General features: G+C 46.4%; 1 long non-coding RNA gene across 1 annotated transcript; it reads right to left on the bottom strand.

Annotated features, from left to right (window-relative positions):
• Positions 1–12: 12 nt before the first annotated feature.
• LOC134472665 (uncharacterized) lies at positions 13–11,352 on the bottom strand. The gene is made up of 3 exons (XR_010042575.1): positions 11,197–11,352; positions 690–826; positions 13–240 (listed from the first exon to the last, which is right to left on the bottom strand). It is a non-coding gene; the product is annotated as an uncharacterized LOC134472665 (long non-coding RNA).
• Between the last annotated feature and the right edge of the window lie 16,071 nt (positions 11,353–27,423).

The raw sequence follows: 27,423 nt of genomic DNA, 5'->3' as shown, positions 1-27,423 counted from the left end.
TCTGAAAAAGACAAAAAAAAAAAAAAAAAAAAAAAAAGAAAGCAGAAGTATGAGAGCCAAAATGGGAAATGGGGACAGAGGGACTAATCCCAGGCCAAAGGAACTTTATTACTAGAGCTGTCTGTTGAGGCAGATAAGGGGTGGCCGTAGAGGAAGTCAGGTCAGAATTTAATTCTGCTGTGTGGTTTAATAGCCATGTGACTTGACTTTCACTTGACCTCTGTGAGTCACATTCTCATCCTATAAAATAAATAACAGAATTAAAAATAAATAAATACCAGAATTAATCTTACGAGATCCATGTGAGACTTGGAGGAAGCACCCCGTTGGGGCTCAGTATAGGATGGCATGCTTGTGTCTGCAGAACACCTACTTTGATGCGTATTACTCCCAGTGTTTTCAGGTCCCTCTTGGAAGCCCTGCAGCCAGGGACAGGATCATGCTGGCCCTGGCAGCTAGTGAGGATTTCCCACAATGACTGCATCCATCACAGGCCAGGGCTGCAAGTTCTGGGATCCCATAGTTCCTGCTCAGATGCACAGGGTTGCGTGGGAGCATCAGAATCCCATCCACCTCAGATGCAGGGTGAGCCTAAGGCTAAGTGAACTTAAGAGATCACTGGGTCCACCGTCTTCGTCCCATGTGAAGAAAGCAAAGGTCTGAATAGTTGAGGTAACATCTCTACTCACACAGGGTGCCCCAGAAGGATCCAACGCATCCTACAACTCCAGCTACTGTTCCAGTGGAGTAGATTGCCTCCTTGTCCTTATCTATGAAGCTGAGTCTCACAATTGTTGGTTGCACAACTTGGAAAGTCACAGGTTGCCTGGTAGGAGTAAAAGAGAGATGCATGGAGCTGTGGAGCTGGAATTGGGAGAGTTGAAATAAAAATAGCCACAGGCATCAGCTTTGGCTTTCCAGTCTCAGTAAAGCCAGGGCCATCTTTCCCATTCCTCTGTATTTAGTTAGCTTTGTCCACCCCCAAGGTCAGGGTGTATTTGGAGAGAGCTGTGGGAACTTTGCCTGTGTTTTGTGCTTGGAGTATGGTGCTCAGCAGTTTACTTTTCTAACACAATTCTTCATAAATCCAGAAAAGTACATGTATTGGCTCCACCCCATTTACAGATGGGGAACTAGAAACTTCTTTCCCTGACATCCACCTAAAGGTAGCATTTGCTTTGTTGCTTGGCTTTTCCTTGGAGGTTGACAAGCAGGCGCCTCACTTCCTGGATGAACTCTAAGCCCCTCAGGGCGAGACCATGTCCCTTGGTGGTCCCTGACTCTTGCATCCTCACCTCATTCCTCTCCTGCCTTCCACCTGCCAACAGGGTGTTGGGTCACAGAGTCAGACATGACCTTGTTCTTCACCTGTTCAACCCACCTGCCTTCCTGTTGCCCTAACATGGCATCCTTGTTTTCCAAATTCTCACCCACCTAACCTTCCCCTCTTCTTGCACTGCCTGAGGGAAGATCTTCCACATTGTACTCTCAAGTCTTGACCCATTGCTGGTGCTGCTCTTTGTAGCTGGAGCTAATTTATTTCCCTCCCTTCACAGCATTTGAGGGTTCACTTACCACATAGTCCATTCTGATCTGGTCTCTGCCCCTCAGATCAGAAGTGACCACTTCTTCCCAGCACTCAGGAGGCTGAGGCAAGAAGATCACCATGAGTTTCTTGCCATGTAGTGAGCTCGTGGCCTGCCTGCGCTACACAGTGAGACCCTGTCTCAAAATTTCTTCCTCTTCTGGGTTCCCAGGATTCATGTTAGTGCCTTAATCCCCTGTATGATTTCACATGGCTTTTGTTCCAAGCCCCCAGTTCTCTTTGAAGGCACATTATTTACTTGTGTGCCCATCTCAAACTTTCACACGGTGTCTGGCATATGCTAAGTGCTTAATTGTTGAATATTTGTGTCTCAGCCCATTTTCCATTGCTGTATCTGAATCCCTGATGTGGTAATTTGTAGCAAACACAAGTTTAATTTAGCTCCTTGTTCTGGAGGCTAGACAAACCCAAGAACACAGTGCTAACATCTTCCTGGATTCTGTCTGGTGAGGACCTTGTAGTACATTGTAACATGGCAAGGGCATCGCAGAGCAAGCATGAGAGAGAGAGAGAGAGAGAGAGAGAGAGAGAGACAGAGAGAGACAGAGAGAAAGAGCTTTTGCAAACAAGCCACTTCCAAGACAGCCCATTAAACTGTTTCCAAGGACAGAGTCCTCCTAAACCCAATTACCTCCCAAAGGTCCCAGCTCCCCACACTGCTGCACTGGGGACCAAATTTCCAGCACATGAAGCTGGGGGACACATTGAAGCCACAGCTCCTGGTGATCAATGGTAAGAGCAGTGTGAGCGAGAGCTGGAGCTGATTGGTCCTCACCACGTGTATCAGGATTCAACCCTGGCAGGCTGATCCTAAACCTCTCGAGTTCAGAGTACATGAACAGTGTAACTGCAGTGATATTCATCGTGCTGTCATTTTGCCTGCTGTGTCTCATAGGCATGGTAAAAAGATAAACCATTTGCCCCCAGGAGTACTCTAAAATATACAAGTGCTTGTCCTAACTCAAAGAAGTGATTGGCTCACGCACACACCTCCTTATATGTGTGCCTCACCCACACCACCTCGCATCCCCAAGGAACTCGCAAACTCACGTAAACTGCACAGGGACTTGGCCTCTGGGTTTACAGTTACTGATTGTGCCGCACAGTGCACGGGAGGCCACGCCCTGCAGCTAAGTTTATCAAGCCCAAGAGCTATCACTGAGGCACGGTGCCCTTCACAGCTGTGGGCCATTTCCTCCACCTGGGGAAGTCAGAATCGCCACAGCACCGCAGTATTTTCACAATTCTCTTCCTCATGCCTGCCTTTCCCCTGCTCAGGGGTCTTCCACGTGTTTTATATGGTACTTGTTTAGGATTTTTATTTATTTTTCTAACAACTTGATGGACAATGCCTAGATTTATGTAGCTCCCCTGTGTCTTGGAGTACGCTCTGCATTTGGAGGCCTTAGGAACCTGGGAAAAGACTTTGGTTCAAGCAGCCTTCTCTGTGGCTACAGAACAGGTGCAGTTAGAGCCACCATGCCATTCTGTCTCTGTGCGCCGTGGATCACAAAGGTAAACTCGTGGGCCCAGATACGGAAGAGTGATGGCCACAGCCAGGCTGGGACGATCAGTGGAGGTTCCTGTGACTTGTGACTTGTGTAGCTTCTAGAGCATTGTTCTTCCCCACATCACTCCGGGGTATTTTGCTAATAGCTGGAGATGGAGGAGCTGCCTTTGGGCATCAGGGAGGTCAGAAGGCAGCTGCAGAAAGCAAGCCTGCAGCAAAAGGGGCTAAGGGTGGGGGTGCTGAGAACTGCCCCCCAACCCAGTCATCAACATTTTTTGCATAGACCAAGTAGAAATTCCAAAATTCTCAAATTGGGAAGAATCCTGACCTAAGAAGTTTGAGTGAAATCATAGACTTGGGCTAGGGCTGTAGCTCAGTGACAGAGTGCTTGTCTAGCACACACAAAACCCAGCACCACAATTAGGTACATACATACATACATACATACATATCACGGGTTTAGAGAACCCTAGAGCTTAAGGATCTCCCTTGAGAGCCCCATTTTCCCTGATAGCACAGTGGGTGTGTGCATTTCTAGTTCTATCTCTCTGCTAGCATCAGCCTCCGCACTACACCCAACGTTCCAGGAGGTCACAGACCCCGACTGTGTTGACACCAACATCCGGGGATTTGCCACTGAGCATGCTGGAGAACTGAGTTAATCTCCAAAGATAATTTAAAGAGCAAAACGTTGTGTCTCTATTCTTTATTGTGCCTTTTACTAGTTCATGACATCAGGAAACTCTTTAAATATTAATTTTTAATTTTTCATCTGCAAAAAGAGGGAAAGACTATCTGCCCTAACTGTTTTTCAAAGACAATTCCAAACTCTGCAGGTTAAACTGTCAAAGAGCTTTGAAAAATATAACACTCTTTGTGTAGCTCTCACAAATCACTTGTGTATAAATATGGTATTAAGTTCATTTTTTGGTTTTTTTGAGATATGGTCTTGCTATGCAGTTCAGTTTCACCTTAATCTCACTATGTAGCCCAGGCTAACCTTGACTTTATGCTGGATTACGGTCGTGTGCCATTATACCCAGCTTACTATTAATGTTTTACCCAAGTCTCTGATGAGCTTCAAATAAGTAACTCTCAAATATGACCATGGTAAATCATTTCAGGTCTGGAGATGGACGCTGCATTTTCCGTGCCAGGGCACCTCAGGACAATTGCCTTTCCACCCTTCTAACCACAGGGAGAACTTTTGATCTTCCTTATGTGCTGTTGCTATGACCCTGTACCCATGCCTGGGACACAGATCTGGTGACGTATATAGGAAGTGTCAAGTGTTGAGACTTAGTATGACTGCTTTCTCTGCCCTTCTGCCCTACCGTGGGGCTGCACCTAATTCCTTCCCAATGAGGTAACCTCCTTCCTTTTCACAGGTAAGGCCAGCCAGGTGGCTTTCAGCAGCTTCCTCACCTCCTCTGAGGAATCTAATGGTCATTCTATCCAAGAAGTCCTCATTTCAAATTCTTCTGTCACCACTGAAAACTATTGGGTAAAACAGTTGGAACTCTTCATGTGAAGGCCTGGGCCTAATGTTAGTTATGGTGTCTATTCCTCTTCAGTCTCAAGGGGTCCACCCCACCCCTCCACCATCTGGTGACAGCAGGAGCCTTTGCTTTTCTAATAGCAGTCACTTCCGACAGCATCAAAAGACTATTGTCTTTGTATTTTATATAGACCAAAGTCACACAGATAGTGGTAGAGCTGGGCTTCATCAGCCAGTCTGGCAACAACATGACCTTAGCTACTCTGTCATAGCTGTTTAAAGAACTATATGGTTCAAGAGGAGTCCTTTTAGCTGGGTGTGGTGGTGCATGCCTGCACTCCCAGCTACTCAGGAAGCTGAGACAGTAAGACTGCAAGTTTGAGGCCAGCCTGGAATTTACGGAGACCCTTTCTCAAAATAAAAAATAAAAAGGCTTGCATATGTAGCCCAGTAGTACAATGCTTGACTATCATGTGTGACATTTGGTTCAATCTACAGTACTATCAAAAACAAACAAACAGGGGCTGGGGATTTAGCTCAGCGGCATAAGCGCCTGCCTTGTAAGCAGGCAGTCGTGAGTTCGATCCCTGGTACCGATAAAAAGGAAAAAGACAAAAAAAAAACAAACAAACAAACAAACAAACAAAAAAATAGAATGGAGAATCCAGGGGATTGCTTTCTATTGGTTCTTCTAGGAGAATTCTGTTCTTTAAGGCTCAGCTCTAAAGTTCTGCAAGACTGGGGCAGCGATCTAGGGCTGCAGCTGAGTGGTAGAGCTCTTGCCTAGTGTGCACAGCAGCCTGGGTGATCTCAGCACTGTGGGGGAAAAAAATGCTCCAAGGATAAAGCCAATTTTCTGTAAATTTCCCCCCGTAGTATTCTATTCAACATCCCTTGAAGCTCTTCCTCTGCTCTGACAAATGGTAGCCCCAAAGCTGTTCTTCCCCGCTTTGGCCTGTAATTTAAGGAAGATGCCACCCCATGTATACTGCTGGTTTCCTGCTCCAAGCAGAAGATTCCAAATGTTTGTTGATTGAAATCATGATGAACCCTAAGGTGCTAGATTTGGTCACAAGCAGTCCTAGCAACCATGGTGGGCATCGAGCTTAGCTGGGATCCTGGAGGACAGAGAATGAATGAAAGGAGTGATACTGCACTTTCTGGAGCTCTGGATCTACCTGGGAAGTTACACAAGCATCACTTGAACTGTGTAGTCTAAGCTTAATGAAGTGCCATATCAGCAAAGGCAAACATATATCGATGGAGATATTGACTTAGAGAGGTGGAACAGCTCAAGATGTTGTTGAATAGGTAGTGATTCATATAATTTAGAAAGTGTAAGTGGAATACACTGGCTACTCTCCTCCTCACCCTGTCCTTTAGCCCCTCAGTACCCTCCCATAGACAGCAAATGGTATTATTGTCTTTTGGGTTCTTCTAGAGGTATCCTACTTGTTTGCCATAAAAAATATAAATATGTAACATTTTAGCCTCTTAATATGCATTCAATTTGATTGGGAATAATTCAGTAATATAACAGGCCCACTGATTACAATCCAACACTTAACAAGCTTGCCACACGCGCATGGCTTGTTAGGAACTAGATTTACAAGGTGAATATGTCAGAAACCTTGTACCCTGTCAGTAAGGATAAGTCAAGACAGGTCAATTTCTATTTTGTTCAGCCGAGGATGGCCTGGTGGGGTGGAGAGTAGGGAGGTAAAGGAGGACATGGCGTGGAATTAAAATTTTTGGTTGTTTGCCTTACTGGAGACTGAACCCAGGGCCTCACAGATGCTGGGCAAACACTACAGCTGACCTACATCCCTAGACCCTGCAATTAAATTTTAAAAGAGAATGAATTTCCCTTCTCTATTTTGTGCCCATGGAAACTAATCAGAGAGTGAGTCATTGTAGAGCAGATCATGTCGCCTCCAAAATAATGCTGCGTTTGAAAGTTGCATCTGGAAGGAAGAACCTGGCATCATAAAACCCCAGATGTGACTGAAGGTATCATGAGAGCAAAGAACTATAACCTCATAGTTGCTTAAATAATAAATGTGTGCCCAGTAAAGCTTTTAAAAACATGTATAAATGTGCCAATCACAAACGGCCCCAATAACCATAAAAGGAACATGTAGCACATACAAAATTACAATATTGCTCTCATAAAATTTCTCTGTCTGATATATCACTTATTATAAGCATTAATTAAAAGATTAATAATAATTCTTCCTGCCTTTCATGAAATAAATTTATTTACTTATTTATTTAGAGACAGGGTTTTGCTATACAGTTAAGGTTGGCCTTGAATTTGTTTATGAAGCCCAGGCTGGCCTCAAACTCATGACAACCCTCCTGACTCAGCCTCTTGAGTGCTGGGATTACAGGCAGGTGCCACCATGCCCAGCTTATGAAATTGAGAAAAGCTTTTAAAGAATAAATTGAAGGGAGCTGGGCATGGAGGTGCACACCTAAAATCCCAGCACTCTTGGAGACCAAGGCATGAGAATCACAAATGCAAGGCCAACCAAGGCTATGTAGTGAGGCTGTGTCTCAAAACAAACAAAAATAATTTTTCAAGGTGGGGGAAGCCTAAAAGTGTGAGGGACTGGGGGTGTGGTTTAGAGTACTTGCCTAGCATATGTGAGGCCTTGAGTTTGATCTCCAACACTAGGGAAAATTTTTGATGATTGTATAGTTCTTCTCCTAATAATTATTATGAGGAAAACAGAAGTGTTCAAAATGCTTCTTTTTATTTTAACCTTGCCCTTGATGTGGCAATTTTTCATTCTTTGAGCACTGCCTTTCTACTAGCACTTGGCTTTAAAAGTAAAAAGGAAAGTCAATAAAGCCTGGGCCCTGCCTGGAATCACTTGGGAGGCTGGCCAGCCATGGAGTTGGTAAGCAGGGCAGCTGAGTGTATGGATGTGTACTGTGTCACCAGCCAAGCAACGGATTCATTCAGTGTCACTTTAAGAGGCAGCACTTACATTGTACCCATTTCAGAGAAGAGGAATTAGTTTAAACTTATCCAAATGCTGTGGGTTGAATTGTGTCCCCAGAAACATGCTGAAGCTCTAATCCCCATTATTTTGGAAAGCGGACTTGGAAATACATCTGGTCCCTAGGTTAGAGTGTTTCCACTTATGAAGGTTCAGTTTTATGATGGGACAAAAGCCATATGAATTTGGTAGAAAGCATACTTTAAATTTTGCATTCTGATCTCTACCCAGGTAACAGTACCTGGTCTAATACCCTTTCATGTTACTGGACACAGGGGCTCCTCATCAGAAGAGATGCTCAAAGCACTACAATGTGTCATGTTGCTATGCTGTGGTGTTGGTAGATAAAGTATAGTAAGTGAATTTTCTACTTCTGAGGGAACTTATCTGGATATAACTCCATCGTAAGTTAAAGAGCAGCTACAGAAAAATTGCAGATACAATTAGTTAAGTGAAGAACACCCTTATTCTCATATGATCAGTGTCCTTATAAAACAAACAGAAGCTGGAGATTATGGCCCAGGTCTGTAATCCCAGCACATTGGAGGTTGAGGCAGGAGGATCACCAAGCTCAAGGGCCACATAGTGAGTTCAAGGCAAGGCTGAACTACGTAGCGAGACCCTGTCTCAAAAAACAAACAATAAAAGAAAGGAAAGCAAAGCAAACCAAAGCAAGCAATGTAGCTCAGTGGTAGACTGCTTACTTAGCATGTGCAAGGCTCTAGGTTCACTTCCAGCACTGAAAAAGTGGTCAAACAAAAAGCCAAAAAGAGACAAAGGGGAGAGTGCCGTATGAAGACAGATGAGTGAGGACAGGACGGCCGTGAGAGGCCACCCTGCTGGCATCACCAGCATGGAGAGGAGTGGAACCCATTCTTCTGAGTCGGAGAAAGAATCAGTATCACCACACCCTGGTTTAGATGTCAGCCACCAGAACTGTGAGACCGTTAGTTTCTGGGTTTTGTTTTATTTGTTGAGACAGAGACCTGCTGTGAGTTCAGTCTGGCTTTGAACTCACAGTGATCCTCCTGCCCAGTGCTGAGTACACAGGCTTGTGCCACCATGCCAAACCCAGCTGGTTTCAGTTGTTTTAAACCTCCCAGTTTCCAGCCATTTGTTACACCTACCCCAAGAAACTAATGCATGAAACAACACACCTGTGGATGGAGTCAGGGCTGGCTCTGCCATCAGAGCTCACTTGCTCAAACTCCACCTTATTTATGACAAAGAAGGATGGTTTGGAGCAGAAGCCTGCAAAGCCTTCCTGAGAAGGGAGCTTTCACACTGGATCCCAGAGGTTAAGAAGGAGTTTGGTAGGGGCAGAAGGATCAGCATGTGCTGGGTGAGAGGTAGCTGTGCTCCAAGGAGTCTGGGAAGGGACAGCAGGTTTGCACTGTGGGTGGGGGTGGGAGGGGTTTGAATTCTTTCAAATCTGGGACTGACTCCACCTCTTCCCTTTACCCTGTCCTGCCTCTTAAGGGTGAGAGAGTCAGAGGGGGATGTCCTGAGCATTCACTCCAGCGCAGCAGTCCTCTTCCGCCCTTGGAGCTTCTGCTTTCCTCACTGCATGGCTGAGCCTGCTGGTCCTAGGGCCTTGGCCTGAAGGCCATCTCCCCAGAGGCCTGAGCTGTACCCTCAGCCTCCCAGATGCATTCTCAGACCATTATCATGCTGTTTAATCACTGCACTTGTTACTACCTGAAGCCAGTTCATTATAATCATCTCCTCCTCCTTATCTGTCCCCTCCTACCCCCATGTAAACTTAAGCTCTGTGTGACCAGCGACTGGGTCTGGCTTATCCTTAAAATAGAGGATCAGGTCTGGGACTTAAGAATACCTGAAAGCTTGTTGAATGAATTTTCCACCAAGGAAAGCAATTTTGAAAATAAAACAGATGGTCCAGGAAGGTCAGAGGCACTGCAGAGGAGCGCTGAAGACCTGAACTCGGGGCTATGGGGAAAAAAGAACCCTTCTCCAGTGTTGGTGAGAATGCAGACTGGTACAACCACTGTGGAAATCAGAGTGGAGATTCCTTAAAAAACCAGGACTAGAGGTTCCATATGATGCAGCTCTTCCCCTTCTGGATATCTTCCCAAAAGAATAAAAACATCATTCCACAGCAATATATGTGTACCCACGTTTATAGCAGCACAATTTGTAATAGCCAGATCTTGGAAACAACCTAAATGCCCATCAACTGAGGAATGGATAAAAAAGATGTGGTTTTTTATACAGTGGAGTACTCAGCCATAAAATAGGATAAACTGGAGACTTTTATAGGTAGATGGATGCAACTTGAGACCATATTCAGTGAAATAAGACACACATCTATAAACATCATATTGTTTCACGTTCATGTGAGAAGCTGAAAGAAACAACATATGTAAATGTATATATCTGTGTACATGTATACAAAAATAGTTAAGGTAGTATTACTACAGATTTCTCTGAGTTTGCTGAAGAGTAAGATTTGTGCTGGTATTGTTTGGACAATTGAATGTAGATGTCTTGTCCTCTGTGAGTAATTTGGGGATGACAGTGTGCAATGCATGTACCATTGTTGCCCCCTGATTGATGTGTTTTAAAATTTTGTTTTAGTAATAATAATAATAATAATATCTGATCCCCAACGCCTTGAGACTCTGAGATTTACTTTGTGTGGGCTGCCATCCCTGTCTGGTTTGAATCTAAGCTGTTTCCAGTGGGACTCAGGGTATCAGAGAGTGGCTTGGCCTGACTAGAGAGTTCAGGACTCCCCAGAAGCGGATCATCCTAAGGAGTGAGAGAGTGACACACATGACTTAGGTTCTAGGATGGGTCAGGGTCAGAGAAGGTATAATACTGAGGCCAGACAGGTCTGGTTTCAAGGCTATGCTGGGCCCTGCTCCTGTAGAGAGGACCTGGATCATGGAGCAAACAGAACAGAGATGCCAAGTGACATCCCCACTGTGTAGGGAAATGGCACTGTGTCAGCAGTGGCCTGGGCTGCAATGACTGGAAGTGGCCAGCTCACCTAACCCTTATGGCACCATTGCTATAGGAACCTGGTGAGTGACCATGTATGGTTAGTATCATCTCTTCCTAACAGTGGCCTTTGCTAATTAGCGAGAGTGGTCACTTTGGTCTTATGTCAGTCACTTTCTCATTGCTTAGATAAAATAGCCTACACCTAACCTTAAAAGAGGAGAGGGTTATTTTGGCTTACAATGTTTAAAGACTCCAATTAATAGTCAGCTGGCCCAAAGCAGGCAGAGAATGGTGAAAATGTCCGGAGGAGGAAAGCCACTCATCATGTTGGCCAGGAAACAGAGACAGAGGAAGAGCTGGGAGGGAAATCAACCCTTTCAAGTAACATCTTCAGTAAACTAACTCTTCCCACCAGGCCCTGTGTTCTAATTGCGCTGCAGTAGGGATTCATCGGTGGATTAATCCATCGATGACTATAATGACTCCATGATCTAATCACATCTGAAAACATGAGGCTTGGTGGGGGGACACATAGATCTAATCCACAGCAGGTCTGGAACCATCAAGGGAGGGCAGGAGGTTGGCAGCCAGACTGTTAACATGCTCTTACCTGGGACACACGCTTATGTTGGTGGTGGTCCCTGCAGGCTGGGACTTGGGTGGGGCTGGACTTCAGGAAAGGGAACCAGGGAAACTGTCTCGTCTTGTCTTGATGGCTTTTCTGTACTCCTGGGCTGGGATTGTCTGGAAACACAGAGGAGTGACTGTTCCTGTGACGGTGAGACCAAGCTTCCTGCGCCTTGAGTGTCATGCGTTTCCTGGCCCTGGTTTGCCTTTACGTCAGAGCATTTCACACTCCTGTGACAAGCCAGGAGGAAGTGGGCAGAGCTAGAGTAGTGAAGGATCTCTCACCACCTCAATGAGGGTAGACAGCTTGCCTGTCCCTTGGATGCCCATCAGGAAAGGGGAGTCCCTTTCCCAGGTGCTGGCCATGTGAACCCTGCCTGCCAGCAGCTGGCTGTCCATCTGGGGAGGGAAAGCTCGAAGCTTGCTCCTGGCTGTGCAACAGAACCTGGAACTGTCTTAGCCATCAGCCTGGAGTAGGGGAGGCCTTTTTACCCAGTGGCCACGAAGTCTCCCTTGGAGGAGAAGCTAATGATCACTGAAAGCTCCTTCCATGACATTCACTGTTACATGTAAGTGTGTCCTAATCATCAAGTCGCTTGACTCTCACAGCCACAGTTACTCAGCTTGCTGGGATGCTTCACATGGTGCCTCACCCTGCTGCTCAGCCTCATGGGCCACACAGAGGGCCATGGAGGAATAAAGTGGCTGGATCCCAGGAGGGCGAGCATCCCAGGTACCTTTCTATCTCTGCATCACTGCATCCTGGGGGCCTAACTCAGTGCCTAGGGTACAGTCAGCATGCAGTCAATACCTGTGGAATGACCAAAAGTGACAACCTGCCAAGTGATTGTACTTATGTCATGAAGGTAGGTCCCTGTGTGTGGACTCACCCACTCCTCACTTGGACTTTTCGAAGATGGAGGAGAACGAGTCGTCCTGCTGTGACTGTGTCCTGTTGTTATTGTCATTCTCCTTGTGCACACAATGAACTTGACAGGAGCTTTGAGAGTTTAAATCTCCCCAGCATCAAACCAGGGGGAACCAGGCTAGGGCTGGGCTATAGCTGACTGATAGAGCACTCACCTAGTTCAATTAGCCCTCTGTTCATTTCCCAGCACCACCAAAGCTAACAAGCATAAACAAGAATCCCCCAAAATAAAACTCAAAACAATGAGTTTAGCTGCCAGAGCTCACAGTCCAGTTCAAGCCCCCCAGTTCTCAGTTCTCCCCAGTGTATTCTGATGGCGTGAGTGAGCTGGAAGCCACACCAGACTTTCCTATTCTGATACGGAGGCTCAGGCCTTCCTTCAGACCCTGAGCTCGCTCCCTCCCTCCTGCCTCCTCCTCACTTTCCCTCTCCTCAAAGGTGAATCACCTTTGCCATCTTGGAAGGATGCTGCCCCCCAGTGCCAACTCTCCCAGGCTTCCCAGCAGCCCCTCCAGGTAAGAGGGTTGGTTACAATGAGAAAAGTTTTGGGATGGAAAATTTGTTCTGGAAAATAACCCAACTCTACTCAGTGTACTATGGTCAGGTGATACCATCTCAGGATTGGAGAGCTGGTTAAATGAAACACTGTCCACTCACTCATGATTTAATGGCGCAGATGTGTTCTGCGAAATGCATAGGTAAAGCCAGTTCATTGTCATGCAAACACCATAGAAGCTACTTACACAAACCTAGTTGGAGTAGTTCTGTCATTCCACATGGGCTCTGAATGTAGCCAAGGGACATAGTGAACATGGAATAGAGGAGGCTGCTGTGGGAGTCACAAAGCACGTTGTTTTTTGTGGTTTTGTTTTGTTTTTTCTTCCTGAGACAGAATCTCACTATATAGTTTAGGCTGGAGTTAAGCTTACTAAGAAGCCCAGGCTGGCCTTGAACTCATTGCGAGTCTCCTGCCTCAGCTTGCGAGCCGCCTCACTTGGCTGGCAGCACATTGTTTTGCAGTTAAAAAAAAAAAATTTGTTGTAATAACTTGAAGGGGTACCCTTTAAAATACCAATAGAACACCCAGTGTGGTGGTGCACTCCTGTAATCCCAGCACCCGGGAGGCTCAGGCAGGAGGATTCCTGCAAGTTTGAGGCCAGCCTAGGATACATAGCAAGTTCAGGGGCAGCCTGAACTACATAGTGAGACCCTGTCTCAAAAAACAAAACAAACACACAAATAAATAAAATAAAACTAAATACAATAGCAATAATAAGTATAACACTGTAAACCAGTGGCATAGTAATATTCTGTCGTTCCAAGCATTGCATATGTACGTAATTGTCTGTGCTGTACTTTCATAGGACTGGCAGTGCAACCTAGTAGGTTTATTTACACTACAAATGCACGAGCACTGCAAAAGCATTTCTGCTGCAACATCACTAGGGGACAGGAATTTTTCAGTGAGTCGGCTGTTGAGTGTGTAGTTCATCACTGATCGAGAGACCTGTCATTATGCCACACATAACTGTATCTACAGGTGCTCTGCAAATTTCCAACTCTATGTGAACGTGGATTAAAATTATCCTGAGTGCCGCCTCCCTGGAATCTCTCTGCATGGCCTCTAGAAATGTACAGGGCTTCCGAGCTGTGCTCTGAGGAATGTGAATAGGTAATTAATCTGTTATCACCTTCCTTCTTGGGAGTAACACTGAGGCTCCGTGGAGGGGACAGAAGGAGACCACGAGGAAGGGAGGGAACGCTGCTACACAGGAAGAGGGTGGAGGAGCATGATTTTGTCAAAGGAACATGTAGGCCAGATCAGTCCTACAACTTCCAGCTTAGCTCAAAACCCGATTTGGATGAGGCAGAATTTTATCCTTAGTAAATTTTTTAGTAGAAGGATAGATTCTGCCATCTAACAAGAATCTATTGAATTCCTACTATGTTCCATGAAGGCATAATAGAATAAAGGAAAAGGTACAGTAGTGCCTCATGGTTCTGATGTTAGCCCTCTGACACCTTTGTCTCTTTAGAATAGGATAGGCCGGCGTGGTGGTGCACTCCTGTAATCTCAGCACTCGGGAGACTGAGGCAGAAGGATCACTTCAAGTTCAAGACCAGCCTGGGGGCAGGGGATTTAGCTCAGCGGCATAAGTGCCTGCCTGGCAAGTGAGAGGTCGTGAGTTTGATCCCCAGTACCGTGGAAAAAAAAAAAAAAAAGACCAGCCTGGGCTACAAAGTGAGCTCAAGGCCAGCCTGAACTGCATGGCAAGACCCTATCTCAAAAAGACAAAATAACAATAATAGGGTCAAGCACAAGGAAGAAAAAAAATCATTGATTTGTCTGAAATATGTCAGGAGTACACATATAAATTCATGCATTTGTGAATTTGCTTTAGATTGATTTTTTAATTATCATTACGTTTCCAGTATATCCTATTTACACTGCCTGTGTGGAGTTGGTGTGTGCACATAACTCACAATTGTTTTTTCATCTCCTATTCCTCTCCTTCCCTCCATCTCTTGACCCCTTCCCCTTTGAGAAAGGTCTCCCTCTCTACTTCCTATTACCATTTACCTTGCTCTTTTATTTAGAATTTGAAGATTTTCTCCTTATACAAGAGGAACCATGCAGTATTTAAACTCACGTGTTTGATTTATGTTATGGTCTCAAGATGCATCCATTTTCCTACAAATGACTCAAGTTTATTTTTCTTTATGGCAGAGTAGCACTCCACTATGGGTAAATACCACATTTTCTTTATCCATTCATCTGCTGATGAGCATATAGGCTGCTTCCAATATTTAGCTATCATAAGTTGTGCTGCTATAAGCTGGGGTGTGCTTATATCACTATAATAGGATATCTTTAACTTTTTTGGGAAAATACCTAGAAGGGAAATATCTGGGTCAAACAAAAGTTCTATTTAGTTTTTGAGGAATCTCCATAATTTCCATGGTGTTTGTACTAGTTTGCATTTCCATCAACAGTGTAGAAACCTCCTTCCATACCTGCTGAGCTGCAGTCTCGCCAGCCAGCATTTATTATTTGATTTCTTGATGATGGTCACTCTTTTTGAAATGGAATTTTAGTGTTAACTTGCATTTCTCTAATGCGATATTGAGCATTTCTTCATATATTTGTTGGTTATTTGTATTTCATGTATTTGTTGGCCATTTGTATATATACTTCATATATTTGTTTGCTATTTGTGTTTGTATCTTTGTCACAGAAATATAAAATGTGCCCATTTTTATTGTTTTTTATTTTGGGGTAGACCTATTTATTCTCATCTTGCATACGTTTTTAGCAGGTTAGGAAGTCACTAGCTTAAAATAGAAGACTTGCTACAGTGGGTGATCCACAAACAATGATCTAAAATCAGCTTAAAAATAAGGGAAGAAATGGTAGAGTATATGCTCAGTACAAAGTCCTAGGTTCAAGTCCGGCACCAAAAAGTGGGAGAAAAAGAAGGTAGGAAAAAACAGAATCTACAAAAATATGGTTATGAGAACAGAGGAAGCCAGCTATAACTTAGTATGTTGGAGTGTGTTACGACCTCAATAACTTTTTAAAAATTTTTTTCTTTGGGTATTATTCTCAATAACTTTTTAAAATCTATTTCGCCATACGACCATGATATACAAAGCAATTCGTGGAACTGCAGAACCTGAAAATAAAGATAAAGAGTGTGTGTTATGAGGCCAACCTTTGCGAGGCAAAGAGATGAAGGGAATTGCTCCAGACTGCACAGCTAGCCAGGCAGGGAGAGGACAGTGCTCTGGACCTCCCTGGTCAGTGTCCTTCATACTGCTCCATGCTGGATGCCAAGCCGAGACTCCGTGTGCCCAAGGAAAGCTCAAACTCTGTTTGGCAAGGATCTGTGCAAATCCTCCATAATGCTAATGAAGAAGAGGTCAGGGATGAGAAGAGGTCTCACCTGCTTCATGCCTATAAACGCACATCACAATTTCTACAAGCAGTAAATCCTGAGGAAGCCAACCAACAAGGTTTTCCTATGACACAAAGAAACATTTCCTTGCCACAGGGCACCCACACTGGCACTGGCTCTGAGGGTCTGGCAGGCAGACTGGACTCGTGGGTGAAACCATGCCAGCTCACAAGGACTCAAGGTAGGGGCATCAGCAGAGCCGTGGCATGAACATGTGGTGAAACGTGCCCAGGGCTCCTGCTGACCATCTCAGCAGGTGTATAAATAACAGACGGGCTTATTATTGAGTGTACATGGCCACATTATTCTAATTCGGCAGTTCTACGCCCGGTGGGCATCCAGCCAGTCTGCATTCCCACATCCTGGCTCCTGGGTCCACCCGTTTCTATATTGAGCTGCTCTTCTCCATAAATAAAGAACAGGAGCCAGGCCCAAAAGAAAGGCCATCACTTGGGCCAACAAAGGGCAGGAAGTGCCGGGCGGGGACCTATGTGTCTGTCCCAGGGCCCAGCTCACCTGGCCGTACTGTGGAGCCTTTGTGCAAAAAATGTCAGGCCTGAGTCCCTGACTTCCTGCCATTTGTCAGTCTGTGCGTGACCCAGAGTTCACCGAAATGCTTGTTGCTCCCAACAATGCACACAACATCCTTTGGAAAAATTCTCTTTCTCCCATCCAGGCAACCAGGGCTTTTTATGGAAGTGACTGGAGGGACCAGGGCTGTGCAGTGGAAAGCTCGGGCTGGACTTCTCTCCACAGAAGCCAGGAATGCAGAGGGAAGTGGGAGGCAGCAGTCCCTGATAGGGGACACTGATGCCTGAGTTCTCACCCCAAGACAATGAAGCCATGGCAGAAAGGCATCTGTTTCTGAGGCTCCTTAGCTTCCTGATCCTCCCTAATGCAAGATCCCACCTGCCCCAAGGCTCAAGGATGCCACTCCCACTTGCAGAATGTAATTAGTGTCACTAACACCTGCGTGCCTACAGGGCCAGCGAGCAACACACAGGCAGGATGAATGTCTGAGGCTGTGATTAATGGAATGGAAGTCAGGCCAGGTCACCTGCCTCTGGGACCAGCTATGTCAGTGGTGGCCAGGTCCCAAACACAAAGCCTGTGATGGCAGAGTCAGGACAACCTCTTCCCTCAGCAACTGGGACTGCACTGGGGATCCACCAACCACTCTTACTCACTGGAGCTCAGCATGGAGGTGATGCATGATGGTGGCCAAGAGAATGAGGACACCTGTCCTCCATGAATGGCAGAAAAAGAAACACGTGGTAACTTTTTCATTGCGCTAAATGTCATCCATTGCGAGGACTGCCCTTTACTCTGGGATTTTTTATGTTCTGAAATGAAGGAAAAGAGAAGCTTGGTGATGGCCCATGGTGACACATGGTGATGGCCCAGTATAATCCAAGCACTGGGGAGGCAGAGGCAGGAGAATTGCTGCAAGTTTGAGGCCAGGCTGCACTGCATAGTGAGTCCAAGATCAGACTGAACTACATAGAGAGATCCTTTCTCAAAAGACCAAAAACAAAACAAAGCAACAACAATAACAATGACAACAAAATGTATATATATACATTTTTTTTCCTTAAGAAAGAAAGAAAAAGAAGAGAAAAACATGGTAGATTTCTTCACATTGTCATTCATTCTAGAACCATGTTCTCCTTCCTGTCCTACTGTGAAAATGTTTTATTTTTGGTAACATTTGGTAACATTCAATTAAAAAATGTATTTAACAAAAGAAAAAATTGGCAGTCCGGGGCTAGTATTCTTATGGCTATGGCTTGTGACCTGGGCAGATGACACAGTCAGAGGGCCACAGACCTATGAGGCCCCAGGGAGAGGCGGGAGTTCACTGTAGCACCTCAGAGGGGAGCCAGGCTGGGAGTGTCTCCTTGCTCCACAGACAGCGCGCTCAACGAAGACTGGCTTAATACAAGATTGGCTCAGTAAATGACTGAATAACCAAAGACAGCAAGAATAGGTAACCAAAGTGAGATCTGAGAGAGAAGTCCTGGTGAGATGCAGGGGAGGCTAAAGGGTATTTCTGGTCAGGGGCCCAACCAAGCCAGGGAGTTGAAGCCCAAAGGAGCATGCTTGTGTAGGGTTGCAAGGATTAATATTGTGTGGGGCTGCAAAGGTTGATATTGTCGGGGCTGGGGATTTAGCTCAGCGACATAAGCACCTGCCTTGCAAGCAGGCGGTCGTGAGTTCAATCCCTGGTACCAATAAAAATGAAAAAGACAAAAAAAAAAAAAAAGGTTGATATTGTCAGTGACATAGAATGTGATGTTATTATTATTACGTAGGATATGATGTTAAAGTGGCATCTCCTGGGCTGGGGATATAGTTCAGCAGCACAATCACCTGCCTGGCAAGCACAAGGTCCTGAGTTCAAAAATAATAAATACCTGGTACCAAAAATAATAAATAAATAAATAAATAAGTACATATATACATACATAGGCATCTCCAGCTTTATAGTTTTTTGTTTGTTTTTTCCTTTGAGACAGGGTCTTGCTAAGTGACTAGTTCCCAGTCTAGACTCAAACTGGTAATCCTCCTGCCTCAGTCTACCAGAGTGCTGGGAATACAGGTATGTACTACCATGTCTGGCTCATGGAGGTACACCTTGAGAACCTGATAAACATGTTCAGAGTAGATTCAGCCAGAAGCAGGGAGCCATGGAATGTTCTTGAAGCAGGGAAATGCTTGGTGAAATGAGCAAAGTCTATTTCCTGGTGGTGGTGTGTAGGAGACAGGAAGTACCAAGTCTGGAGAGGGCTGTCAGGAAGACTTGGCCTATGAGACCTGGGGCCTAGGATTGGATGGCAGTGCTGGCAGGAGGCGCTGCCAGGATGCCAGGGGTACTATAAGGTGGCTGAGGTTTTCTCCTGGGAGCCTTGGGGTGTTTTGCATGATGGCATGGTACAGGGGGTAAGGGTTCAGAATAAGATAGAGAAAAGTCTGGCATTGGGTATGACAACTAGGAGAGCCCCCTAGATGAGCAGGTCCAGCTGCCTGGTGAGAGGCAAGAGTGACACATCAGCTCGTTGACAGTGACCACAGAAGAAGAGAGAATGGGTTGGGCGCTCTTAAGGGAGGAGTCTGAGGTGGAGGAGAATGTGCTACACTTGTGTTGCCCTGCGGAGGCCTCCAGTTGAGCCTCCTAACCTGTGAGGCTTAGGTCTGAGTTGCAGGAGGAAGGGCTGCCAGGGACAGATGACAGGGAGCTGTGTATGGGGACCTGTCAGGCAGGCCCGGCCCACACCACCGCCACCCACAGCTGAGATAACCTGAAGCTATTTCAGGAAGAAAGCCCTAAGAAGATAAACAGGCCTGGGGCCAGCAGATGGACAGATAAGCTGCCCTAATCCCTGGGGAAAGGCAACAGAGGGTCTTGGGTAAAGGAAGGTGCCAAAGTGAGTCGGACTAGCATAGGCCAGGCCACAGCAGCGCTGCAACTGACTCTCCAGCTGGGGAAGGGCAATGTGCCCCCAGTGCAGCCCAATCCTCCTGATCCTGATAAGCAGCAGGGACAGCAGTCCTTGAGGTCACCTTGTCTCCAGGAGACCCACGTATCACTTGGGGTCAGAATGCCCAGGAGCCGCACCAGAAGCCAAAGCCTAGTGCATTTGCTCTTTTAGGTTGTTCACGAGTCAGTGCTGTTTTCCTGGAGGCACAGCACCAGTGAGTGAGTGAGTGAGTGAGTGAGTGAGTGTGTGTGTGTGTGTGTGTGACATGGGCATGGCAGAGGGTTTGTGTGTGTAGATGGTGTATGGGGCAGTGTGTTGTGTACAGATGGCTGTGGATGTGGTGCGCATGTGTGTGGTTGGTGGTAACATTGTGTTTGTGTTGAGAATCACGTCCATGCAGTATGCAAATGAGTGCAGATGCTGCGTGTGCAGGCGGTATGTGGATTGGGGGCACATGTGGGGTTCTGTGTGGTGCTGCATGTGTAAATGTGGACTGTGTGGTGCAGTGTGTGTGGTGCACTGTGTGTGTTGTGTGGTGGGACATGCCCATGTGGGAGGTGTGGGGTGCAGTGTGTACACGTGTGTTCATGGTGCATGTGCTGTCTGCCTTGGTGCACTGACAGGCTCTAGGCTGTGTACCCAGCTCCTGCCACCTCTCTCAGAAGCAGAGTAGGCCACTTGTCCATGCAAAGTGCCACTGGCTCAGGGTCCCTCAGGGCAGGCTCCACAGCCTGCAGCTATCACAGGAGCCTTGTGAGTGGGCCACTGCCTTCCTAGCCCCATCTCCTTGGGCACTTGAAGCCCGGGCCCAGACACCTTCACCGGCCTCTCCTGCCCTCAATCTAGCCCAGCTCATCATTCTGAGCTTCGCACACATCTGTGTGCCCCTCAGCATCCAGGCTGAGTAGGGTGGGCACAGGTGCTATCAAGTGCTGAGCCACCACCAGATGAGACTCCCAGGGGCCAGGACCAGGCTGGCTGGCAGGCTTCGCTCTGACTACCTGCCTCACCTGCACTCCACAGGCTGTGGGTATTGGGTTAGGATTAAGGTTAGGGCCTCAGATGTATACTTGGCTCTGTGCCTCAGTTACCAACTTTCCCCAGACCCCTGCCACCAATCTGCTTCCAGAATCCAAACCTGGGCCTTTCTTGGACCTCCCTGTCTGAACCACTCACTGACCACGCTCGGTCTGTTCCTTCTTCCTTATCACTGTGTCTCTTCTCAGTCTTTTTTTTTTTTCTTCTCACAGTGTTACCCTGGTTTGGGTTATTTCCTGATTATCTGTGAAGCATTCTTTAGACTTGGAGGTGGCCTTGATCAAGCCTCAAAAAGGAGCCCCTGGCCTCTGGGGACGTAGCCCTGTGGTAAGGAGTTCACTCCAGACCCTCAGAGACAACACTATAGTATACATCTGGGGCAAGGCCTTTTGTGCATTTGGGAGAGAATTTCTTTGGCAGGGTACTCAGCAGTCAAAGAGCTGGATCCTACTGGAAAACTGCGGCATCTCACCCACTTTCCTAGTTCACATTTCCCTATTACTGACCCCTGAGACATCTCACATGGTCATTAGCTAGTTAGTCTGTTATCCTGTGTGTGTGTGTGTGTGTGTGTGTGTACTGGGGGACGAACCCAAGTTCTTCACACTGAGCTACAACCTCAGCCCAATCTTATGTTTTAGTTTGAGACAGGGTCTTGGTAAGTCACTGAGTTGCCCAGGCTAGGCTTGAACTTGCATTCCTCAGCCTCTCAGTGTTAGAGTTTTAAGTGTGTACCCCTCCCCCATCTTGTGACATCTTTTGCCCATTTTCTATTGGATTGATGCCTTCTCCAGGAGTCCAGAACTGTTAATTTCATTGCATATTCTACCAATTAGAACACATCTAGAATTAGATCATTTTTGATTGGTTTTAGAACTGGCAAGGGTTTCTCCCATTTCATCATCTAGTTACTAGTTTTGTTTATGGACTTCTTCATTCTCAATAAATCTTTAATTTAATTGATTAGTTAATTGACTGTAGTCCTGGGGGTTGAAACCAGGGCTTCATAAGTCCTAGGCAAATGCTACTCTGCAGCCCCAACACCTCATTTTTAAACTGTAGTGAGTGCTTTTGAAGTTTTCAGATCTCTTTCCATTTCCTAAGTCACAAAAATATTCTCCTACATCTTCTTGTACTAGGCTTATATTTTTGTCTGCCTCGAGTATTTTCTAAAGTAGCTGGTATTCTACAAAGAGCTTTGCAGACCCCAGCTTAATGGAGCCTGCCTTAGGTCTCCACGTGTATTAACTCATGTAACCCTCACGACATGCTACGAGGTCACTACTGTAATTGGTGCATGAGGCAGAGTTGCTGGTAGGTTGAGCAACTTCCCTAGGGTCACAAGGGCAATAATTTGAAGAGTCTGGGATACTGGTCCAATAGTTTGTCCTCACAGCCTCTGTACTACTGGACCTGCACAACAACCCTCCAATCAGATGATTAGATTAGATTAGTCCCTTGTCCCAGCAAAGCCTGTGCCCTGAGCCACTGTGTTGGGAAAGAACCCCTGAGGCAGAGACTTGATTTCTGGTGGTTCCTTAGGGGGCATGATCCCCAAAAAACAGCGATGCTGAATTTGAGAGAGCAACAAGGAGGGAAACCAAGCCACTCTCAAGCCAAAAAGGATGGATGTCCATGCTGGTCACTGTTGTGAGCAGCCAGGGCTGGGACCCTTGAGCAGTGTACAGAATGAGTCTCAGAACTGCCCGAGAAGAATGGCATCTACCACCAGCTCTTACCTCTCAACGGTCAAGGGCCATGTCATCCCTTGTGTGAATGTCCAGAGCCCTGTCCTGGTCACAGGACTGCAGTAAGCAGCTGCAGGTTCCAGTGAACGGAGGTGCTGTCACATGACCCCTGACACAGCCAATGACAGCAAGTGAGGCTGAAGCACTGCTTGGTGTCATTAATGATGAGGCTCATGTAGTCTCTGGAAGTTTCTCTTCCTGCGTGTCTGGATTACTCCTCCAGAAAGACCGCTGGCTTCTGACTGGTGGATACTTTAGTTCCTTCATCTTTTGTCCTTTACAGTACCCAGCACCAGGAACTCGGATAATAACAACCCACCTTCTACTAAGCATATTCAATCATTTATTCGTCTAGCTCTGCTGGTGATTGAACCCAGGACCTTTGTAGTGAGTTATACCTCTAGCCCTTTTTATTTATTTTATCTTTTTGAGACAAGGTTTTGCTAAGTTGCTAAGTTGCCCAGGCCAGGCTTGAACTTGTGATCTCCCTGCCTCAGCCTCCCAGAGTATCGAGATTACAGGCATGTGGCACCATGTTCAGGTTACTGAGCAGCTTCAGATCCCCAGACATCAGGATAGGGTCTCTGCAGGTACCATGGCTTTGACTATTGACTAGCACCTGCTCTAACTGATTTAGATGAGGACACTGAGGTAAGCAGGTTAGGAACTTGGTGCAACAGAGTTAAAACCAGTGCCTAACTGGAGCAACCAAGGGCCCAGGGCTGTCTCCACACTAGCTGCAGGGGGCAGCTTCAAGGTTTTCTGAACCAAGGGGAGGAGCCCTCTGGGCAGAGGAAGCAGCTAGAACCTTAACAAAGGATCAGGGCCAGGAAAGCCAGTGTTCTTGCCTAAGGACTAGCAGCTGGGCCAAACTTGGAAGCTCAGGGGAAGGCTCTGATAAGAGATGCTGCCGTGCAGGAGGGTAGTGGTGGGAGGGAGGAGCACGGAGGTTGCAGTGGTGGGGAGAGTCCCTCTATACTCTAGCTGGCTATGGAGGTGGGCTGGCGCTGGACCCTAAGAAGCCCGTTTCACAGCGGCCTCCTTGAGATCAGGGGGTCACTGTATCTCCTTTGTGTTGGGGGAGGCAGTTGCCAACTTTCTCTATACCATGCTGTATGTGTCACTGCAGCATGGACAGGGCGCATGGGAAGATAAGCCTGGGGTTGAGGATTGCTTCTGGCTGACCTTAGCTCCCCTAAGCACAGCCGGACCTGCCTTCCTTCCCACTTGTCATCACCATCCTCACCAATTTTTCCCCCAAAGCCCCAGAGGCCTTGGTAAAAGGCCTCTCCCAAAGGATGCCCTCAAGGTGCCCTGCTGCCAAGCTTCCACAATTCAATGGCAGCAGGTGTGAAAGAAGGGACAAGAGAGGGTCCTAGAGTTGTAGTCAAAAGTGACAGAGACAGAATTTGCCCTTGCTCTCTTTCATGCGGGTTCCTCTTCTAACTTTGCCAAATTTTCTGCGTCTGCAGGGAACTGGCCTGAGTCTGGTTTCCTGTAGCCTGGCGGCAGGCCTGCACTCCTGGCTTCTCCCTCAAACCCATCTCCAATGGGCAGCCATGCAAGCCATTAGCAGTATAGGTGTACAGGTACATGTAAATATTTACCCAAATCCCATGTGCATTTGTAGATATATTTCTTCAAAAAGAGAATCATGCCATGTGTATTCCCCTTCTAATTGCTTCCTGTCCTTCTAAACATGGGCCTCCTTCCATGGACTGCTCATGGATCCAAATCATTCTTTTCAGCAGCTGTATAACATTTCATTGCATACATCTGCCATAATGTTTTTACAAGGTTCTGTTCTGTTTATCTATTTATTCATGCTGGGAACTGAACAAAGGCTTCATGTGTACTAGGCCAAGTACTGTACCACTGAACTATATCGCCAGTCTCCCCATTATGTATATGTGGGGATTTTGTTTGCTTTTGTTTGGTGGTACCAGGGATGAATCCAGGACTTTCACCTTGAGCTTATATATCTATAGCCCTTTTCTTATTTTTCAGTAAGAGACAGGGGCTTGCTAATTTGCCCAGGCTGAGCTTGAATCTGTGATCTTCCTGCCTCGGCCTCCAGAGTGCACCACTGAGATTACAGGCATGTGCACCACTCCTGGATTCTCTCCATTGACCTGGCTCTGTTCCAGGAACTAGATTTTATATTCTGTTAAAGGGTACAGGAAGTAGGTAATTAAGTCAAGGGACTGGAGCACTAAGGATAGTGTTAAATGGCACAAAGAAAATAAAACAGGAACACTTCAGAGAAAACTGTCACTATGGAGATGATCTTTGATAACTTGAAATTGAAGACAGCAGGCAGGATGTGTCCTGAGGTTGTGCCAGTTCTGCGCTAGGACACCATTGCTGGTGGCACCTTTGAGCCCATGTGATGCACAGGGTGGAGATGACTGGGGGGCTTCTACCTTGGATGGGGCGAGTTTGGCAATATTGGCTGTGTTTCTCATTCAGGGTCTTCAGGGGTGCTGGCTGCTGAGGGTCAGGTGCACAGGTGGCCAGCCGGCCTGCACGTCCAGTGGCCATGGGAGGGGCCAGGTCCAAGTGCTTCTGTTGCAGGCAGTCGAGTTAGTTAGAAATATTATAGGCAGCGAGACAGAGCTGTGTCCTCAAAGGAGCCAGTGCAGATTCTTTACAACTGTGGGTGGAGGGGAACAGACACCTCCTGCTGTGGGCCAGGCCTCAAGACAAAGGATCAAACAAATGCATCCATGGATCCCAAAGACTGATATTCTAATTAGTTTCCTATCACCCTGGAGTCACTATCCCATCCTGCTAGGGGAAAGGTCACAGCTCTAAGAATGTCCGCTTCCTACGTGACTTGCTTTCCCATTTGTCCCTAATGTAATCAAATTCACCTAACTATTAATCTTATTGGCTAACGATAGTTCTGTCCCACCTTATGCCCATCTGCCTTGTGAGTTCCCAGTCTCCCCACCCCACCTTGAACTCATGGTTTTACTCTATAAAAGTCCCTGGGATAGACAGAATACTGGACAACCTGGTTGGTTCCCCTTCTGTCTCTTTCTCAGACAGAAGCTTTCTTTTACCCCATAAATATATTCTGCTCTTAACTTCCATTGTTCCTAAAATTCGTCCTTCGATTTTAGAGAACACTAACTCGTGGACATACTAGGTTGGGAATTTCATTCCTTACTTACTACCCTTGGGACCAGTGCTTTGTGATCTGTCAAAGTAATAAAAGGACTTTCTTGTTTTTTTGTTTTTGTTTTTTTTTTTTACTTTCTTGTTTTTAAAGCAGACAAAAATGCCTCTTTCTTAGCCTTCACAGGGTGATGCGTGGGCGGGCCATGAGAGTAAAAGTTGCAGCATTCAAGATGCATTTGCTAGATTGTCATCCACTTCCAGGAAGCGGGCGACTTCAAATTTTATTGTCCTACAGACTGGAGGCCAGGAACTTGGAGCCCAGGTGTCCGCAGAGCTGGTTCCTTTTGGCTGCAAGAAGTGAGAATCTATGGTTGGGAATTTAGCTCAGCCGCATAAGCACCTGCTTTGCAAGCGCTCAGTCATGAGTTCAATTGATTAAAAAAAAAAGTGAGAATCTGTTCTCTCCTGGTTTCTAGCAGGTTTCCAGAATCTTTGGTGTTCCCTGACTGTGATACCTCACTGAAGCCTCTGCTTCCATCACCACATGGTCCTATATGTATGTGTCCCTCTTCACAGGACACCAGTCATTGGACCAAAGTTTAGCTAAAGATCTCTGCTCAAATAGACTATATCTGCAAGATCTTATTTCCAAATAAAGTGATATTCATTTGCAGGTAGAAGAGGAAAGGGTTAGGATTTGACCAAATTTTTTTTAGGTGGTGGTGGGGGATGGGGCAAGATCCAGCACGTAACAGTATCTAATGTCACCTTCCCTATCAGCACCAGCATTGTCATCATAATCACAAAGAATCACTGTTAGAAAACAAACACACCAAGAATGCATTATCAGAGAACTGGATCTGCTTGTTTTGGTGTGGGATGGTCACCTCACTTCACAAGCAAGCAGGCAGGGGATTTACTAAAACTCAGACTTGGCTTTAACAGCCCCTCCCCCACCAGCCTGCATTTCCACCAAACTCCAAGGAGGTGCTTTTGAGCCATCCCAGGAGCTCCACTATGAGTAGCAAGGGTCTGATGGGTCTCTCCCAAGCCTTTTCCCTGCCAAGGCCTTCACATCTGTCATCTTGGAGAAAACTGGCAGAGTCCTTTTCGCTTGTCTTCTTCCTCCTGTGACCTTTATGATTTCAAGAGCCAGCCTAGCAGGTAGGTGTGCTATACATGTCACTTCTGGCTGAGGTGGTCCCAGCTAAGAAGTCTAGCCCGCTCTTTCTGCAGCCTCCATTAGTATTCCAGGGAGCCAGCCTGGCTAGGGAGGACACACCGGGGGAGAGAGAGGAAGCTTAGCTGACAGGAGGATAGCAAACACATCGGCACATTGCACCAAAAGACCCTCATTCCTGGACCCCGTCCAGACCTGTCCCTTTATTATTTTTGTTCTCTTTTCTCTTTAACTAGATCTTGCCTGAAAACAGCTTGAGCGTTGCTAAGGTAACGCCTCAGAGCCTCCCTGAACACATCATTGTTCTATTCCAGCAGAGGCAGCCTGGAGGAATTTGCTATTTGTATTAGAGATGAAAGCTACAAACTTCTACACATTCTTCTCCAATTTCACTCCCCTTCATCTGGATGGCCCTGCTGGAATGGAACAAACTCAGGGGAACCCTACAAAATAATGGGTGCTCATGGATGATCCTTGCTACTCAAGGACAGAGAGATGGAGGGTCCCTTTGAGTGGTTATGATGGAAGACTTGTCCTCAAATGAGGGTCTGAAAAGTATGTGATTGGAGAGGAAAGCCTCTCATAAAGCCACCCAGCTGCAAATCTGTGTACGGTGAATTGACCCAAGCCTCCTGGGGTCCTCAGCCTCACAGACTGTAAGGGATTGGGGGGAAGGGTACCAGAGACCTGCTGAGTAGCATTCGAGTCTCTAAGCAGAACACATGAAAATAGGCTTTAGAAATGAAGACTAGTTTCCT

This window comes from Cavia porcellus, unplaced genomic scaffold, assembly GCF_034190915.1.
Source record: "Cavia porcellus strain 051 isolate PalLab524CR breed Dunkin Hartley unplaced genomic scaffold, mCavPor4.1 scaffold_2, whole genome shotgun sequence".
Taxonomy (NCBI): domain Eukaryota; kingdom Metazoa; phylum Chordata; class Mammalia; order Rodentia; family Caviidae; genus Cavia; species Cavia porcellus.
This window is presented reverse-complemented; position numbering and strand designations above follow the sequence as displayed.